The sequence below is a fragment of the Netta rufina genome, assembly GCF_964035555.1.
Source record: "Netta rufina genome assembly, chromosome: 10".
In the NCBI taxonomy this organism is placed as follows: domain Eukaryota; kingdom Metazoa; phylum Chordata; class Aves; order Anseriformes; family Anatidae; genus Netta; species Netta rufina.
In genome coordinates this window covers 6,863,404-6,869,751 of record NC_140133.1, presented here as the reverse complement: position 1 = coordinate 6,869,751, position 6,348 = coordinate 6,863,404, and the positions used below count along the sequence as shown (strand labels likewise).

General features: G+C 36.0%; 1 protein-coding gene across 1 annotated transcript in view; it reads left to right on the top strand.

The window, feature by feature from the left end:
• Positions 1 to 441: 441 nt before the first annotated feature.
• ATP2B2 (ATPase plasma membrane Ca2+ transporting 2) overlaps positions 442 to 6,348 on the top strand; it is a gene marked incomplete at its 3' end in the record, with an annotated part of 270,171 nt that continues 264,264 nt past the window's right edge. The window contains exon 1 of the mRNA XM_084293036.1: positions 442 to 476. The remainder of the gene's footprint in view (positions 477 to 6,348) is intronic.

Below are 6,348 nucleotides of genomic sequence, written 5' to 3'. Positions count from 1 at the left end.
CAAGCTATTTTTAAAGATAATGGAAATTACAACCAGATGAGAGTCGCTTGTCTGCACTAAAAGTACTGTTTATTTATATATATATATGCAAGAGGCCAGAGTTTTACCAAGGCTACAGCACTGATAAATGGATAAGGGTGAAAAGCTTTGGGAGCTGAGGCTCATCATTCCAAGCTGTTAATGTAGATTGTTGGTCGCAGAACTTTTTAATCACGTTATTTTACTGCATTATGTCTGTAACTATTTATGACACAGGCTGTTTGCTCTCAGTTTTATGGGGTATCCTTTAGATCAATCCTCTTGTTTGTTCTATTAATTTGTTTAATTCTCTGGGGTTTGTCAAGTCTAATTATCTCTTTTCTTTCTTCCAGTTTTGAAATCAAGATCGATTAACCAACTCAAAAAGACCCAGCTGGTTATGTGACTTGGAACCCTGTTTGTGAAGCACTCGTTCATTTTTACAAGACGACAGTACTGTATGTTGTTTTTCTTTCTCCCAAAATTCAAATTCAGCTGTTGTAATGTAATAGAAATCATAGACAATAGAAATGCAAAATTCCTGAGGAATTCAACTCATATTGATAAATAAGATCTTGATATTCAGTTTAGTGACACCAGATTAGAAATACAAGTGCTTTATTTACTTTACCATATTACTAATCCTAGGTTTCTTCCACATAACAATGACACTTATGATTTCACATTGTCTAAGGAGAGCTTTCCATATTTTGAAAGATCAGTCTGCTTTCTCTTTACATTGCATTGCATAAAGTATGGGATTAGTGACTGTGAGAAATGTGTTTGAGCACTTGACTGCATTGAAAACAGATTATGTAATGGCCAATACTGAACCACCGTGCAGGAAACATAAAGCAAATGCAGAGAGAGATTGCAGTGTCACTTGATGACATCTACACCAAGGTAGCTCCAGCGGAGCTATTGTTTCCTCATTGTTTCTCTCCCAGAACTCCAAGATTTTGGACTAAATAATGCTTCCTCTCTACTTAATTTACTTTCCCACCATTAAAAATCTGTTCTTTATAAAAATGCTCCTTAATTTTTAATTGCAAAAGAAAATTGCACAGATGAAGTATTAGCCTTATAGTCTTAACCTCAAGCATTGGAAAGTATACATGAAAGTTCCAGGAGTTAACATTACATGGCTTAACACTTTTTTGACTTATGAACTCTATTGCATACACAAAAACTTAATAAGAGTAGAGGAATATTAAATACAGGTATGGTAAATATGTGTGTTTGTATGTGTATTTGTTAATTAACTCCAAATAAATCCTTTGGTCTTGTGCACGTCATCATATTACATGTGGTATGAATCCTACCTTTTTCTTTTCCAGTTCCATGAAACTGTTATGCCTTAACAGTGACTTTTCATTTCTGTAATTAATTTTCTTTCTTAAATTTTGGAAGCACTACATTTACATGATACTTCACTAAGACTAGCAGGAATCCAAGCCACTCTATCAGGTACAGAGAAGCACCAAGTTATTTCAAGCATTACTTTAGTTATAACCACACGAGAACTCAGGCAGCTTGGATTGGATGAGCTTTATAAACATGTTAAATTGAAGTTGCCCAGTTTGCTCTGAATGTATGAAAATTCTGTTATTTTCTGAGTGGAATGAAAAAGCTGGTATTTATTCTCTTTTTTTTTTTTTTTTTCTTTTTCTGTTGAATAGTAAGTGGTTCAAATGCACTGTAAGTGGTGATACAGTAAATGTATAATCTGTTGTTCCATTTAATACCTCTCTTGTTACTAAAGACTCATTAACCAAGAAGGGAAAATAAGGTATAATATTCAAACTATTATAGCAAAAGGGGAAATAACACTTACTATCTACTAAATTAAGTTTAGTCTTATGAAATATTAGAATCAGTACAGAAAAATTAATAGTATTTACTCTGAAATAGAGTTTTATGCAGTGAAGTATAGGATTACTTCTAATTCTGATGATTACAAGGGGATTGTCTTTGTACGTTTTCTGTAAGTAATTAAGGAAGCTTTCCATATTATATAGCTTATATTCTGTATAGGTGCTACAAAGAAGACTGTAAGAGTTAGCTTTAGGTAGATTACCTATTTACTTTTACATTGTATATTAAAAAAAATGAACTATCTTGTATGGTAAAGTTTATAAAAAGCACTATGTTATACAGAAAGGCTCTTGCACAACTTTAATGTGTTCAAAACAGGATGTAATGTTTGTATGGATAGAAATTATTCAAGGATTTATGCTTTTGTCTCTAATAATTTCCAAATGACTTTCCACTGGAGCAATAGAATATGTGTTGTTCTCACATGTAAATATTAATTGATAGGTTCTTTAACTAAAACTAAATCAGAATGAAAATATGGTCATAATGACTGTGACAACTGTAACATTAATGCTGAAAACACTGCACTAACATTAGTACTTTTTACTGACATTCCTTTTTGACTGCAGTAGTTTGTCGCTATTGCTTTAATGAAGGATTTTAGTGGGTGCTGTAAGCTGTGCAGACCAAATAGCGTGCTTGTCTTTCAAAATCCTAGAGATCGAAGCTACATGTTTTTCAAAAACTCTCTTAAATCATCTGTAACACTTGTCTGTCGGATGTTTAAACATCTGTAAGAGACAAAAAGCTAAGACGGACTAGGCTGGGAGTGTTCTTAGCCATTCAGATATTTAAAAGTAAATAAATAAATTCCCACACAGAGGTTTTTCCTGTTGATTACACCCCTCCATCCCCTCCCCCAAGAGTAAGATCATAAAAATACCATCATTTTGCCCCTTCCTTAGTGTTTTATGCATTAGTCTTCATTTATATTGTGGAAGGCAAGCTGCCATACACAATCACACAATTTAGTGTGCCTGTAAAATGAAACAAACAAAACAACAACAACAACAAAAACAAAAACTCCTAGAAATGCTTTGTTATTAGCTTCTGAAATACCCTTTTTGAGAGATGCAATGGGCTTATGGTCTAACTCTACCCAGATTTCACTGTTGTTTAACCTGCCTCAGAACTGGAACTGAGGTTGCATTTACATAAGATGTTTTTTTCCATTGATGAACATGTACATGGTACTGTTCTGGTTGTGTTAGGTGTTAATACAAGCTTCAGATAACACTAAACAGGATGCAATGCTGATTTTTGTGGGTGTCTGGTGAGGCCACAAGTTCACAAGGATTATTTCTTCCTTACAAAAGTCACAGAGGTAATTGCAACTGTTGTCCTCTCCCAAAGGTATTCCTTTATGAAATCATGCATGTGTTTGTTTGGTGGTTCTTGTCGTCTGTCTAAGTCATTAAGGGAAATACTTTAGGCTTCAGTGTTATTTCTATTCTTAGTAGAAATTGAATGCCCATCATAATTGAGAATGATGAAGCTGAAGAAATGGCTTCATCTTCAGCACCAGATGCCTGCATTTCGCTGTCGGGTCTGTGCACACAGGCACTAGTGAAGCCACTGAAACTCTTGGCTTTTCAAGTAATTATTGTGACCTTTTGCTTTTGTAACTTATTCTTTGTTGGAGGAAAAGAGCTGTAAGAGCGAAGAGTGACACTAGTAGTCTCACCTCACTTCGTTATATTTCTTCAGCACCGCTAAGATGGGCGCAAATTGTATGCCAACTCATCCCTAATGATCATATCTATGTCAACAAAATTGATATCACAGGTTTCATATCAGATAGTCCTGTCTGGTTTCTGTATTACTTTTTGTGGGACCATGTCCTGTGTTTTCAAGGGGAAGAAGGGTCTGTTCTGGTTGCTTTCACTTCTTACAGGCTGGTATGGCATTATTCATTCAGTAAAGTTATGCAGAAGTAGAGTGCTCCTGTGCCTACCAGTACCTGTGCAGTTACCTCTTTTTTTTTTTTTTTTTTTTTTTTTTTTTTTTTTTTGTACAACTAAATGAAAAATAAAAATATCCATGCATGTCTGTGAACTCTCCCTCCTTTGAAAATCTGACCTCCCCTAATTAAATAACCTTTTCCTACTATGTAAAGTCAATGACATTTTATAATCATACAACTTGTACTTATTTTAAATTTGTAATTTTGAGAGGTCTGTAGAGGTAATATTAAAACATAACTATATTCAGTGAGAGGATAACAGTAGACATTACTTAGCTTTTGCTTAGGGCTTCTCACCAGTCAGTCCTGAAGTGGTACTGGTTATGTCACATCTGTTTTGTAGGTAATGGAAATGGTGACCCTGAGAGGTTACGTGGCACATTTGCACTGTGATCTTTCTATCTCTTCTGTGCTGACTGTGTTACTGAACATCACAGTAAAATATCTCTCTAGAGCAATACAAACAGCTCCCTAAAGTAATGATATTTTAACGTAATAAAGTTAAAGAAAACTTTTAGTTGAAACAAAAATTTTGATGTGTTTCTGCTGCATTTCTTGCATCTGTACAGTGCTTGGAATTCTGCATGTTGTATGTGCTGTTCAAATCATTTGTTGCTTTACTTTTTTTTTTTTTTTTTTTTCTTGGTAGGCTTTTCATGCTGCAGATTTTGTAGGTCTGTTACTGGCTTTGTACTGACTTATATCTGTTCCTAGCTCACAAAGCCTAGGTTAATGCCTTTTTACTGGTTTCCCCTCAAATACAGAACATTCAGATGTGTAATTCTTTAATATGACACCACAGAGGGTTGAGTACAATTCACATGCTAATATATAGAAACTAAATCTCACAAAGGAGGTGTGTTCACGTTTGTATTCATTCACCGTATTTCAGAGGCTATGTGCCAAACCTTGCTTGACAAATACAGCATACTACATTTACCCCTTAATTCAGAGGGTAAATGCCTTTTTAAAGGTAAAAAACCTTCATCCTTCCTTAATTCTTTTGATCCTATGGAGGAGCAAAGGTTTTCTTTTATGACCCCACTTGTGCCTGCTTTGCTGATTACTCCACTTCTTACTGATTCCTGTGTTAAATTTCCCTTTTTCAGGAAGAAACTACAATGTGAATACATCCAGCAGAGACAGGACTTTCTGATTTTTTTTTTTCTCCTGCCCCTGCTGAAGAAGTCACCTCAGTGGCTGTGGTGCTCTTCCCTCTCTTTCAGCTTGCCCTGTAAGTTTAGCTCCTAGTTGAGATCAGGCTCTTTAAACAAAACAACAGTTCCAAAACAGTTCCAAAACATCAGTAAACAAAACATTTTTTTTTTTTTTAGCATAGATTTTGCTGGTGCATCTTGTTTATCTACTTTAAATTTTAAGTCTGCATTTTGCCTGCATGGCCTTTAGAGTTCCATTCACTTTACTGAATTGTGCACTCTTACAAGAGCAAAGTAGAAAAGTTCTCCATTTGCTTTCAGTTTGATGATCTAATCATCGTCTATTGAATTCCTATCCATTTTTCCCCTGGAGAGTTCATCTAAGCCAGTAATATTAATACCTTTCTTGAATGGTTTGGCACTTGCCAGTTTTGCAGGGTTGTGTAATCCATTGCACTTCCTACATCTTTCCTGAGGCTGGTGAGTCATTTAGGAAAGCAGGGGACATGGGAGGGGAGTTTGTGTCTGACCCTCAATTCCTCTTTGCTGGTCACCCTCCCCTGCTCATCCTGGCTGTGCTGTTGGCCTATGCAGGGCCTGGCCTTGGGCTTCTCTTTGGACTCCTCATGTCTTTGCACCTTGTGTGTCTCTTCAGTGTCTTGAAATGCAGGTTTTGTACTGGCTTCTCAAGTGCAATCCTTGTCATCCCCTCTTTGGATGGACTGAGTGACTTATTCCTAGGCCTTGTGTTAGATTTCTCAGTAATCTCTCCCTGCAGATGTCGGTGCTTCAACACCGAGTGAAGTGATGCTTCGCTTTTTATGTATGCAAGCAACACATGGTCTGCAACCAGCTACTTAAGCTCACAAAATATTTAAGAATATGTTTGAATGCAAGGTCTTACAGAAAATGCAAATTTATTACTTATTGCTTTTCACTTGATTCTTATGATAGATTTCTGGAGAGTGCTCCAAGGAGGGTTTTTTTGGTGCTATCACTACTTTTCCTTCATGCTTATGCTAATTTTCTTTCTTTGCTTGAGCCCCATAACACTTGTTATCAGTAGCTACAATTTCCTGCCACCTGTGGTGGAATATATTTCTTCATTATGAGCTTTTTGCTGCTTTCTGAAGTTTTATTTTTGATTAGCTGCTATGGAATTTCTACATATCATTTGCTTGTCCTGCAAAGCTTAATCATCTGATAGCTGGGAAAATTGCTGCCTCTGGTTGATTTTACTTTGGCCCAAAATCACTTGGTGTCTGTTCCTGGTACCAGTACTGAACTGGTATATGAAGTTCAGCAAAGAGAATGTGGAGGAAAACTCTTTTTCAT